Source organism: Zosterops lateralis (genome assembly GCF_965231275.1).
Source record: "Zosterops lateralis genome assembly, chromosome: 3".
NCBI lineage: Eukaryota > Metazoa > Chordata > Aves > Passeriformes > Zosteropidae > Zosterops > Zosterops lateralis.
This window is the reverse complement of record NC_139764.1, coordinates 97,872,560-97,886,827: the sequence shown is the minus strand read 5'-3', so window position 1 is coordinate 97,886,827 and position 14,268 is coordinate 97,872,560. Positions and strand designations below refer to the sequence as shown.

General features: G+C 36.8%; 2 long non-coding RNA genes across 2 annotated transcripts; both read left to right on the top strand.

Moving 5' to 3' along the window:
• The first annotated feature begins 4,375 nt into the window (after positions 1–4,375).
• On the top strand, positions 4,376–7,368 carry LOC310906683. Its single transcript, XR_014589467.1, has 3 exons — positions 4,376–4,426; positions 6,278–6,335; positions 6,748–7,368. It is a non-coding gene; the product is annotated as an uncharacterized lncRNA (long non-coding RNA).
• Positions 7,369–8,571: 1,203 nt separating this feature from the next.
• LOC310906682 lies at positions 8,572–13,708 on the top strand. The gene is made up of 3 exons (XR_014589466.1): positions 8,572–8,999; positions 10,229–10,319; positions 11,561–13,708. It is a non-coding gene; the product is annotated as an uncharacterized lncRNA (long non-coding RNA).
• The last annotated feature ends 560 nt before the right edge of the window (positions 13,709–14,268 follow it).

The following is a 14,268-nucleotide window of genomic DNA, read 5'->3' as shown; positions in this document are numbered from 1 at the left end:
GATAATTGTGATCTACATAAATGAAGATGCCAAACAAAGATAAAGAGACAAAAAGTCAAACTGATGATAGCCTTGCTCACAAGAAGTGTGTGTGGCTCAGTCCTGAGCACAGGAATGCAGCAGCTGTGGATGTGAGAGCTGCAGCCCTGCACTTCCCATGGCTCTGGCCCCATCCGCTGGCACTCAATAGCTGCCTGCTGCTGCTGCAGATTGATCTGTCTCTGATGAGGGTTAGGACTGCTGTCAAGAAGTAGGGCTTAGACATTTCCATTTTTTAAAAGGTTAATCTTAATTATTTTTTATGCTTTTTAGCACATTTTGAGGCACACAAATTTTGGAGAAGCAAAGGAGCCCACTGTACAACCATCATCCATCATCATCTTATTTTTAGAAAGCCTGATTTCTTCTAAGGTCAGTCTGCACTTATATACACATACCCATGGAAATAAATGTACATATGCATATGTAGGGATATGTAGACGCACACGGAGGCATGTTTACATAAATGCATTTTTTAGCCTTGGTTTGGTTAATGGACATTTTCCATTGCCTTCAGCAAGGGAGGTCAAGGACTTAGAAGCTATCTAATCTTTCTATTCATAGATGTTAATCTTTTAGAAGTGAAATTCTGTGAGTTCTATATATGCCCAAGATTTGGTACATCTGAAGAATTAATTTATGTCCCTAAGGCCACATTCAAATTTACACATGTATGGTGTAAAATATCCTTGTACAGACAGAAAATAAATAAATAAATAAATAAATAAATAAATAAATAAATAAATGCTCAAGGAATAGGTAAGGTATTTCATTAATTGGGGTGTGACATACTAAAGAATGTGTGTTTTTTATTTTTGTGGGAAGTTCATTCCTGGCAATTTTTGCCAACCTGGGAACTTTGTACTATGTAAAATCCTACTTTTTTTTTTTTTTTAATATTCATGGAATACATGTCTTAGGAAAAGCTTCTTCGTTCAGAATCAGGCCAAATTTATCTTAAAACATAATTATTTTTGAATGAAATCAGAATCTTTTTGCTGCAAGAGACTAACTTAAACAATAATGATACTTTTTCAGCTAAGTGATTAAAAAATATCATCTTTATTTTAAAAGTGTCAGTGAATCTCTTAATAGTGCAAAAACCATATTTTCGATATGTTCAATTCTGTTTCAAAAATTTGTTTCTCCCTTGAGCTTACTCATGAATCATAGAAAGAACACATTATTCTAAGAATAATTAATTTCAAAACAGTATACAAACAATTTAAGACATTTATATAGATTAGCATCAATGTTTAAGTATTTGAAATGCTTCTCAGATAATTTTAGTTTTATAACACCAGTGCTGGGATAGCAGGTGGTTCTTGGTGGGAATCACCAGGTGGTGCTGTTGTACACATCTGCCAAGTTATTTTTCTGTGTTTGAGCAAATGTTCAGTCTTGGGAAGAAATGCAAAACCCACTGTACCCCATTGGAGGGAATGACAGGGGTGAAAAAGCTGTTTGCTTTATGCTGCTGCAATATCCTTAAGTTTTCAGACAGAGTTGCTTTCAGCCAACCATACCTTGCTGTCATACAAAGAACTCTGAAGTAGAGATGTACAGTGCCTATATCCAATTAAGCCACTACTCATTCAGTGTTTGTGCATGTATGGAAGTAAGTATGTAAACTCTAATATTCCAAGATTGTCCCTGATTTTTTTAAATTCTTATTCACTAGGAAGCTGACCTATAAAGCCCTTGGACACTATGGCTTAGAAAAGGGAAACCTCAGTATCTCACTGAGACACTGGTGACCTTTCTTAAATTGAATGCTCTGTTGTAAACATATGCACTCCAAGTGAACATGACCAATACACATTAACAAGGCATATATGTATTTTTTCTAAATGGATATTGAATTCAGCACATAGGACATGGCAGGCATGTCCAGATGCCTTTTTTTTTTTTTTTTTTTTCCCTAGAAGAGGCACTGGGGAGAGAGCTGGAGCCCTGGTTCCAATTCAGGCATTGGCTTGTGCAGTTACAGGAACCACAGACAGAAGAAGATTGCAAAAATGACTCAGGGCTGAGTGGTTGGACTGATTGAGAGTAGTGGTGCTTAGGAACATGGTTAGTGGAGGACTTGTCAGTGTTAGGTTTATGATTGGACTTGATGAACTTAAAAGTTGTTTTCATGATTCTATGAAAATTTCATCCCAGTTCAGTCTTCCTGAAACTGCATGTTTGTTTGCTCTGCAATGCCCTTGTAAAATGGATATCACATTTACATAAAAATGGATTATTTACTGTAATGCTTTGTTACCTGTTTGGCCCAAATCAGCAAAATTCATATTGTGGACTTGTCAAAGACCATGTTGGACAAGTTTAGTTCCATATTATAGTATTATTGGTTGTAATCCTATCTGTGGAACATGGATGAATTTTAACTTTGTGAGTAGAAGGTCTGAAAAGCAAAAAAATACCATTTAAAAGATATTTACATAATTTTAATTCACTTGTTTTCCATATGTTAATTAAGAGAGTTGACTAGAAACCAATTACCTATCTCTTATGAAGATGCATATTTTTAAACAGAAGTTTTGAATCTGGTGTTTAAATATGTTCCAGTTACAGAATATTGTAGAAAATATGTTTACCATTGAAACATGCCTCTTTATCAGGAAATTGTTTTTCCAAATTTATATGGTAAAATAAATGTATGATAGAAAAGCTTGAGAAGTGGGCCCATGAGAACATCATGAACTTTAACAAGTCCAAGTCTATGGTACTGCATCTGGTTTGGGGCAATCCTAGACTTGAGTCCAGACTGGGAGAAGTTGCCCAGAGATGTTGTGGCAGCCCCCTCCCTGCAAGTGTTCAAGGCCAGGTTGGATGGGGCCCTGAGCAAGTCTGTCTAGTGAAAGGTATCCCTGCCTATGGAAAGGGGGATTGAATTAGAAGATTTTTCCAACTCAAGCATTTATATGATTCTATAACCCTTTTTAATTACAGGATATTTGTATCATCTATTTTAAAAATATTGCTGTTTATTTAAACAAGTATATAACTATTTTTTTTTGCAATATATTGCTTCAGCATCACTTTAATTTAGTGCATCAGATAGGTTATGCACTTGCTTGAAATATACTTAGAAAAGAGCATTCTCTAAACAACCTAATCCTGTATGAGGGCATGGACAAAGAGCCAAAGAATTGCAGCAAAGATGAACAACTTTCTGGCTCAAGAGGTTTGAAGTAATACAATTTTACTCTGTGAATACAGTTCTCTCCACAGTTCTTTTGTGCCTAAGCAAGCATTGTTTAAACTCTGTTTTACTCTTGTTCATTCTTGTATAGGCCATTCTCGGCCCTTCTTATATACAGGGAGCTTAACATAGGATGCTGTTACAGGTTCACAGGAATGTTGACTGCCTACAGACACAACTAATTGTTGCTGCATTTGAATACTCAAAGATCTCTAAAACATTTGTTATTCTGAGACATCTGGTTCCATAAACTTAAACTAGATTCTTCAGCTGACAAATTCTTCTAAACAGAAAATTTTAGTCTTAATATCTCATTAATTCCTAATTTATATGGTAGTATTATTATTTTTTTCCTTTTTTTAAATACTCTTGTGGTGTCAGGCAGATATATTCACTCATGTTTGAGAATAATTCAGTTACTCTGGTGACAGGATGGCAATAATGCTCAGAAAGAAGTTAATAATCCTGTACCCAGCATGTGACTTCATGCCATCACATACTGAATGAAGAAGGCAAGGAAAATGAGTCAAGGTCTCAGGCAAAAATAGAAGGTGGTGCAGTTATAAAGTCTTGTACTGTCTCATGATATATATTCCCAAAGGGAGGATGAATTAAGTTTTCATGAACAATACTAATTCTGCCATTAGCTATTTTTTGAGTTGTAGGTTGTGTCTTTGTGTCTTTTATATATATTTGAAAATATACATTAAAGAAATTTAATTTTGAGACTACATAACGGTGTATGTGTGTATTCAGCCAGATGTGTGTCCGTCTATATTACATAACACGATGTAGATTCAGAACTATATGGAAAATCTAACCAAAAAACAACCCAAGAACAGTACAGGTTTAATTATTTTATCTAAAATCTAATTTCCTAACAAATATTTCTCATCAAAGAATGCTTCTAAGAGAAAGAGGTGTCAGTCTCTGTACAAAAAAAAAAAAAATAAAATTGCTGTGCTAAGGAAGGAAAAACCCATCCTCCTTTCTTTTCATGGAGGAGGAAAAAATGTCAGTTGTTAGAGATCCTGAGATTTCCAGCTTATTGAAGCAAAGGAAAAAGGTTTCAGACATGACTCCCCTCCCAACACACCTTATTAATTTTTTTTCCAGATGCTTGTAATGGCGAGGAAAAATGAAGAGAGGAAAGATGTAGTTATCTAGCTCAGAGAAAATGTGAGTAGCTGGTTCCAGATTTTTCTCATTTCTGCCCTTTCACTCTGATAACCCTTGCACATTGATTTGTATTTCACACAGCCCTTGTAGACCTGGAATAATGATATGTACATTGTGCAGCTGCCTGAATTTTTTTGTGTGAGATGCCTTTTTTGTTCTGCACAAAGTGAACTCTTTTCAAACATTATGTTTTAAAGTTTTCAAGCCACACTATTAGTGGTAATGATTTGGACAGAGATCAGCAACTTGATGAATGCTTAAAATTTCTTGCCTGCATTGCTGCTGTTGTGGAAGACCACATTTCCAGAGGCTGGCATTTATTAGTCAAAATATTAAGGACTACATTATGTTATCAGGAGCAACTTTAATCTGTTATTTGGGTATGCTTGGGAGGTACCACTATTTAGAGAGACAGTTGTGAGGTGTTGCGTGTGTGCTCCTTCTAGTAGCAGTAATTGATTGCTGGCCTTTCTATAAATGAGTAACTGTACACATATGCTTAGCTATTCTGGCATTCAAGTGAAAAATGGATCCACTGCTTGTCTGTATGCTCCACAAAGGGAATATGGAGCGTAGTCATGTTACAAAACACTCTGCATCTGGAGTTAAGGCAATAGCTGCTCACAAAGGGGTGCAAGTCACACAATAGGCTACTTTTCAGTAATTACTCTTGAGTTATTTAGGCCCCAAGTGCATATAAAATGAATTAAAAGAAATAAATTTGAGTTGAAGGTATTATATGCCTCTCCTCTTAATTTCTGTGGAAACCTTTAAAAAATCCCAGCACCCTGCTGTTTTGGAGAAGCAAACCTAACAGCACAGAGCTAATATACATGAACCAGAAAGAAAGATTGGCTAGCTTCAGTTCAGTCACAGGCTGAAAGCTCTGAAAAAACGTGGATGAAAACAGACCCCAAAAGAACCTAAATGCACAACATGGAACATTGCAAAATGCTTTCTTTTTGTGGCTTTAATAGCTGAGATTGTTCTCTATTTTTTTTTGGAAACCTTGATTTTTTTTTTTTCTCTAAAAAGTACCATATCTGAAGAGCAATGTCTAGAATTCTTTGTATACTAGCTTGCTTCTTACACCACATAATATGTCTTGAGTCTGTGCTTTTCATTTAGATTATGAACCTTTAAAACAAGCATTTTGATTTTTAATCATTAGTAACGTGTTCAGTGCCCTGTATTACACATTATAAAAATATTACACATTATAAAAAAATATTGTAAATAGTAGTTGCTTACTGGAGTAAGTGTCACACTGACATAAAAATATGCTTCTAGATGAGTGACTATAAAATTACAGCTAGAGTTTGATCCTATGGTTCACTTTATGTCTGAAACACGTGTATCTAACACCATCACTGCAAAGGCAACACATGAAAGTGCTGCCTGACTGGTAAAAGTGAACAGGCATAATCCCAGAAGTTTGTCTTTGCTGTGTGCCTGTGTCTGTGAGCCTCAGTACGCAAGCCTGCCCCCCCGATACTTTGGACATCACACTTGAGACTTACTGAATCACCGCAGATTTCTTAGGGACTGGAAATTAATTTAGGTTTTTTCCTTCTCATAATTTACTACCAGCGGTGAAGATGCAGAGGTATGCATGCCAGCAGGTATAGCTCTTTTCTAGGATCCCACAAAAATGGTCTCAGAGATGGTCAGGGAAAGCAGGCCTTGTCCTTGCACATAGACCATGTCTACACTGAAGGAAACATTGTCTTGTCCTACATGTATTTCTGGTTATGTCTCTGTGCTGCTTCTGTGTAGCTTGTTCCTGTCAGAAAATAATGTTTACTTCTGAGATGTGTATTTTCATTTTAAAAGCTATTTTTTTTCACAAAGATATATCAAGTGACAAGAAATGGATGAAACCTATAATTTTTGATGAATGCATTTTCAGGTGAATATCTCATGTTATCATTTTCTCCTTTTCCCCTTCTCTGCATTTCTTCTGTCTTTTTCTATTCATGAATTATATTTGTCCTGTACTGTCAAACACAAGATTACACAGATTTTCTAGGGAGGAATTTTGGCTTTATTCAGCTGTACAGTGAGCATTGTATTCTTATAAATGCTATACAAAATTGCATTAGGATAAAAATTCTGTGGCATTTGTCCTCACTAGGCCCATAATCTGGTACAAATATGAACTGTTTTGAATGCTGGTATGTATGGTGGAGTGAGAACTCAGGCTGTCTGTTGCATGCTGCCATTTGCCGTGGTCCTGATGTTGGAAATGCTGGGTTGCTCTCTGGCCAGCTGCAGTGGGAGGGGAGGGTTCTTTTCTCTCACATTTTTCATTTCTCTTGCAGAGATTCTTACCTGAAGGAAAATTCTTTACTTAGGATTCTGTGGTGGTTAGCCAATTTGTGAAGAGAAGCAAGAAAACTTTTGTTTCTTCAAGTCCTGTTAAAGGTTTTTCTGAGGAATGCTGAAAACAGTTGTGTTACTCTGGACTTTTGTTAATGTTATTTAATAGGACTCCTGTGAAGTACTTCACTATTTCCCTTTTTCTATATAAGTGGTATGTTGTGGTATGTAAGTGATTATATTTTTGGATAGCAGTTACATGCCCACGTTTAGTTCTCCAAAAATACCATCCAATATGAAAGTTTATAAAAATTGTTTTATAAAAAGTATTTTATACAATCAGGTGTACCTTGCAGGCCAATAATTAGATATACAGCCCATGTAAATCAACTAATCTTTAGCCTGTGCTGGTTTTGGAGAGGGTCAGCCTGGGCTTTTCTGATCTTTTTCCCCTTGGAGCCCTGGAAATCAGCATTCAGAGACACCTGTGTGGGTCTGTGTGGAGTTGGATGAGGTCCAGGTCTGGAAAGGCTTACATATTTAGATTTAATACTACCTTTTCCACAGCTGATAGCAGAAGTGATTTAGATAAATAGAAGGCTCTGACACCTGTGGAGCTGGGGAGCCCCGTGAGGCACTGAAATAGCAGGTTTTCTAAGTGAAGCTCCAGAATCAAGAAGTGGGAAACGCTGCTTTCCATGATGTAATGCATAACAACTGCAAGTCATTATCCATTTACAATGTTTCTCTGTACAATATTGTGATTTCACAGTATATGCTAGAAAGCTAGGGTTAAGAAAATAATAACATTGAAATAACTTTGATTTGATCAGGACAAATCTAAAGGCAAATCTTATGATTATAAAAAAGGAGTTTCAAAGCTTATAGTTAATAGTTTTATTTGAATTAGAACCCCCCCATGATTTTGTGCAGAGGTGTTTATATACATTAAATATGATTGATGGCTGATGTTCAACAGATTATAAAAGGAGAATGGACTAGTTGCTGTGAGCTTTTTTAAAGAGAAATATGAAATTTAGCACTAGAGAATGGATGGATTTCCACACTGCGGGCATCGTGCTTTTGATTCCTGCTTATCCAGACAGCCCTTCATGCTGTTGGTAAGACCCTTGCCTTAAAACTTCCATGGCAAGACTCTCACTGTTTTTTCAAACAGAAAAAAGGCAGATTCCAGGTCTGGCCTGTGACTAAGGATGTCTTTGTTTCTCAGAACAAAGTGGCAAAACTATGCATAATTATACATGGAACTTCTGTTTCCTAGTGAATTACCAGTTTCAGCATACAAAACCAGTTACCAGAACTCGGTTTTCCATGTTGTTAAATTGTTAGGCTGATCACAGGCATGGATTTTGCCTGAGCAAACTGGCATTCTCCTAGATAATTTCCAAATAGGAATGCAGAGCTGACTTTACCCAGAAAGCATTTTAGATGTAACCTCTTTGCTTTGGAGGGTAAGAGAGCCAAATACAGACACAGACCATTCCAAGTTTGTCATCCCCAGTGCTCAAAGGTCCCAAGCATGTTTGATTTTGCAGAGATGTCAGCTGAGCTAACAAGAATAACTTGTCTCCCGTGTTGAAGCAGAACTTGGATGTCTTAATGCAGCTTGATATGCCTGAGAGATCACATCTCCTGATATGCAACTTACGCTATGGCTCTAACTTCAAAGAAAAGCATGACTAACAACTTCACTGCACATAGAGTGGGAACTAGAGGTGCCTGAAGTAACGTCAACCCTAAATGATAAATCTATCTTAGTATCCCAAATGGTGAGGCTATACAGTGGTGTTTGTACTGGACTAAATTCAGAAGTCCTTTTTCAGGGGCAATTCCAGGCTCTTCTTTTTCACCTGGTATCATCTTAGATATGTCTATATTCATATTTTAACCCTTACCCATGTCTCCCATCAAAAGACTGTTTCTGCACTGTATCTGATCAAGGAGTTACTGGCTCCCACTGGTTCAATAGGAAGGTGTGGCTTACTTTCTAAAGTGCAATTGCAAGAGACTTTTATGCCTGTTACTGGAGGCATCATATACAAGAAGTCATGGTAGTATTCCTCCTGATGTGATTTTTTTTTAATCAGCTGTACCCTATAATTTGTTACAAGTAAAAGCTTAATGAGTCTGGCACACACTCTGATCTCTTTGAGGAACAAGTTTTTGTTTGCCTGATGCTCCCAGGACACCCTCGAATACAGAAACAGAATAAAAACCTGCCTGCAAAAGTCAGGTATGAATGTTTTGTTTGTCCTACCCCATATAATGTGCAAATTAAAATCTAAAGTCTAAATGCCTCTTTACTTTGTCAGAGTATGAAGTGGGGTCCTGAATTCTGCTATTCAGACATATCTCTAGTTAAGAACACAATTTTATCAGGGAATGTTGTGTATGAAATCACTCTTGGTATACAAAACAAAAATCAGAGGAAAATTACATTATTTAAAATACAAACTAAGCAAGAAATATATTGTTCCTGACCTTTTTCTATTAAGGAGCTCAAATTTGATTAATTCTTGGCCTGGATGTTCTCTTACCTTTAGCAATTACATGCCACAGTGATTATTTTATAAAAGCTAATAAACACTATCTGGAGTTAATATTTGCTCCTGAGGAAAGTTTGCCAAGAGCTTAGAAGGAGTTTACAGAAGATTTTGCCCATTAGGTTTGTGTACAACATTTGAAATGCCAAAATCCTTTTAGCATCATTAATCACAAAAATGCAATGTAAAAACAGTTGTACCTAATAAAGCTGCAATCTGATACAAAAATAGGCAAACCCTCAGGAATTTAACACAATAGGCCAAACATTGTCCATTCCAAATGAGTTCCAGTAGTACCACTATTGATTCGGCTTTGAATAGCCTTCTGCTCTTTTAAAACAAACATCTATAGATAAAATAGGGTTTTATTTTCTGCTGTACAGATGCATCTGTTATTAATAATTTCTTTTACAAAGGATTTTGGCTAATGCAGTCCAGGAAAGTTCTTTTGACCAGCTTGCCAGAACTGCTTTCTCGTTCACTAAGCTTGCATCTTCCCCTGTCCTTAACGAACTCATTGGGGTTCCCTCTGTCCGTGACTCATGAGTTGCTCATGTTTAGGGTTCACCAGGGAATGAGTCTGTCTGACCATGGAGAAAAGGAACCATCTTCCAGTTTCTGACCATGGTTTAGAGCAAGTGTTGTGGGGGACTGGCTGTTGTCATACAATGGTAGTGCCAGAACAGGGAGCAGGGGCGGTGGAGCAAAGAAGCGAGAGCAGATGTATTGCCTTCCTGCAGTTGGATCTGCTGCTCTCAAAAACCTGGAGCTCCAAATGTCAGAGCAAAAGTGACATTTTAGACAACAAGCCATCGCTCCCTTGTCTCCCAGTGTACTCAACTATTCTATGACCATCTCAGCTTAATTGAATATTTATTTCCTGCAGTGATAATTTATTATACTGTATCCTATTTTTCAGTTTTACTTGGACTTGCCTATTAAACATGTCCAATTGGCCTAGCAGTGGGTTAAGCTCTCCAGAAAAGAAATTGTGGAGACATTTAGAAAAGGTAAATAAAACATCAGTTTCTATTGTAAAATGCATGTATGATAAGACATGTTCTTATTTGTTTAATCCCCCTCATCTTGAGCTCTGTCTCAACAGACCACTGTTCATTCACCTTGTGATCTGAATGCTGGGCTTTTTCAGGGTCTAGGCTTAAAGGTAGTACAGAAGACTGATGGGCTTCCCTTTAGAGTTCATCCTTTGCTTTCAAGATGACAATCTGTCTGTCTTTTTCTGCCTCTTTCTCTCTTGCTTTTAAAATTAAACTTATTTAGATAGAACAACAATGTACTTTGATATGTTTCTTCTGAGCTGCTTTCACCAGCTAGCTTTGCTAGCTTTTTCTTTAGAGAACCATAAAATGCAATGTTTGTGGATGTGAATCTCAGACAGAAACATGGCCATGGCTTGGAAGCAGGAAGATTCACACGTAGGAATCACAAAGATTTATTTCAAGCCCCAAGCCCATGCAGAAGTGAGCTCTTGGAGGCTTAACATGCCCTTAAGTCCGGGGGGGAGTTTCCCGGCAAGGCAACACCCAGAACCCATTTAGGAATGAAGGGGGTGTGACTTAGGGAAAAACCACTGGGAGTTGGGAATGGGGGGTTGTAGGGATAAACCATTTTAAACAGATAATAAAAGATAACAAAAACCATACAGAACTTTAGGAAATCCAAAATGCACTCTGCAACACTTTGATAACTCACTTTTTTTTTTTCTTAGCCAATGGCAGCATAATTTTGACAGCTTATAAGCCAAGCTTGATTTTAAGAGTTATTTTGACTTAGCTATCTTTCATTCTCAGATTCTGACTCTCACTATTCACCTTTTCCAAGTTTTCAGCTGAAGTATTAATTAACTATTTTTTTTTTGTGAGGATAGTTTAAAATTATCTAAATGAAATTCCATGAATTAGATATTATAAAAATGATTATTTTTGCCATACTGCTGTTATTCCCATGGTTCAGATATTGGAGACCACCTGCATCACATTAACAATGTGGGTGATGGACTGTTAACAATGTGCACTGTCCAAGTGAATTCTGTCCATGCCTTTTTTTTCTGTCATAAGGATTTTCTGTCATTTTAAAAGACATGGGAAGATCCCTTTCCTTCTGATACTGATGAGAACTTGGGAGCTGCATTGCCAGGTTCTTGCAGAGGAACTAAGTGAAAACCTCTTGTTTGGCTGAGAAGACTGATGAAGGCAGATACGACTCTCATCCTTCTTTTTCTTTTTTACAGTCACAGTAGAAGATACCCACTCTAGGGAGCTTTATGGCTCTCCTCTCCTGATAAACATGAGAAACTTGATGCATGGGAAAATGGGACTTGATGATAGCTTGACACTTTCACACCTTGAGACTCAAACTCAGATCTGTCAGAGGCGCATGCTATGAATATGCTGATGAAACAAAACCCACACAGAGCACATCACAACCCTAGTCAAGAGGCTTTGTATTTGTCTACTACAAGTTATTCTTTCATCCAACCCGCACTGAATTGCATCAAAGAGTTCTATTATAAGTTTCTGACCACATCATAAGGACAACATGGAGCAGATGATTTGACACGTGAGAATATGACAGCACCTAAAACCTCCTGCCATGTTGCCAGCCCTGAGATAGCACTTAAAGTACTGACGCTTGCATCTCCCACAGACTCTACCAGCATTTCAGGCTTAATAGTGACAGGTCTTCGTTTGCAGCTTTGAGGTTATCATGAAATCTTTAGCCCACCTGATGTATACACAATTAGCTGTATTACTTAGAAAGGCTATCCAGTAGTCACCAGTAAATGATGTTTACCAGCAGTTATTTAAATTCAGCTTTCAGACACAATCAAAAGTAATTGATAGAAAGCTGCTTCATTATAATTCTTCCATTTCTATAATTTAGCATTTTTATGTGGAGTTGGATTTTGGTCTGGAACAGTGTAGTAATGTGAGTTGAAAGTAATCTGGGAATGAGCCAGAAAGTGAATGCTTAATCCAGAACCAGCACCTCTGGGAGCAAGACTTCAAGAATCAGATGTTTTGCATTTGCATTGCTTCCAACTTCATATTGGAGGATGGAGAGAGGTGATGGAAACCATCAATAAGATCAATTTTAATTTCTTCTTTAACATTTCTCTTTCCACACTTTATCCAGTTGGGAATATCAAACAAAATCTAGGACTGTGTTCTCAGCCTCACAAACTGCAGACTAAAAAGTTAATGAAATGTAGATCTAATTTTAGAAATATCAGTTCATTTGGAATCCATTTGACAGGGACAATGATGCTAGGAAGCTACAAGTGGAACAAACCTGAAACAGACAGCAATGATGCTTTCTGTTTTCTTTGTGTGTGACTTGAGATTTCAGGCTGCCAAATTTCACGCATTCTCACAGTTTAATAGTCACACATTGAGCTAGGCTTCAGGGATTGATCATGTTGATCATCAGGAGATTGACTGGTTCTTTCCCAATTTTATCTGAGACATGGTTTCTCATATTTTTAATAACATCAATCTCTTAGGAGAGACACTGTTTTCTCAGACATTTTGCCATCCACATTGTAGGCAAGAAACGTCTTGTAACCTCACTTAGACATATTTCTTTCCCCACTCTGTAATTTAAACCAGAAACCCTTTGATAATGAAAAAACAAGCTTGCTTTTAGTTCATGAAAATATAATAGAGAAACAGTATTCTTGTTTACATAATACTTTTCTCTATTTGAGTCCCTTGCTCTGTGCAGTTCTGCAGATGAAGAAATATTGTAGTGTTTGTTATTTGTATTGTTGTGGCACCTAAGAGTGACAGTTCTTGACTCCATTATGCTTCATTGCACGGGGAGAACAGTAAGGTGTCTTTCTCTAAGAGCATGATTGAGAAGCCTGGAGAAATGAGACCAACATGCTGATTGGAGAAAGAAGGGAATGTCACAACTTACCCAGTGCTTAACTACTGTTTAGATTTTTGTTTCAAGGAATTTAATGAAGCAATTTTTGGATGTTTACTGGGAGACCCTTTAAACAGAAGTTAAACAGAAGTACAAATCAGGCATCAGAAAACTTCTGTAATTCCATCATTGAGATTCAGATTGTTTATCTAACATGATTATAAGAACCACTTAATGCTTTCTGAAATCCATGGTATAGAAATGTAGAAACCAATTTAGAGTTGGTGCAGTTGAATGTAAGAGGGTATTTTCATTGCACACTTGTAGCTCTGTGCCTCACTGTGTGTAGTCAACAGACAAAGGAGAGGTGCTCTAGGGAGACAAAGTACCTATGTTAAATGTGTAAAACCAACTTGAAGTAGAAAGCCTGAATAACCCTTGTAAGAACTCAAGGATATTGATAAATACTGAAGTTTTCCACACATTTCTCTTTCAAATCCTTTTAGGAATATCTCACTAAAATATTTATAATATATTCAAGGGTTTAAAAATAAAGCCATTTCTAAATCAAATTAGACTATTTAGCTTACCTGTAAAATATATATATTAAAGTGATTCCACATGATTTAGCAAAGATCTTAGAAAGTATGTTATTGTACTCATCACTTCTGTTCATAGCTATTTTTTAAGTTGTATCTAGGGGCCTGCTTTCTGCTGTCTTCTTTCAGACATCTATTTTGGCTGATTTAAATGTGAGGATGGAAAAAAACCCCACTGTAAAAATTCCTACAAATAAATTCTTTTTTTGAAAAATGAGGTGTCATGTATAGTTTAATTTAATCTTTGTGTGGTTTTCTTTGGCATGTTGCTCACACTTGGGATTCATATGGTATATCACAGCAGTTCAGTTTACAAACCCACTTGTTGCTCTGCAAATGGTTATAAAAATTCCAAGAAAATGCTGCAAAAGAGCAAGTTTGCAATCTTGAGAGAAGTAAGTGACAAATATGTTCTTCAGAATAGATAAAGTTGAATTTCTGGAGCACATACTGTGAAAAGACCTTAGACAGT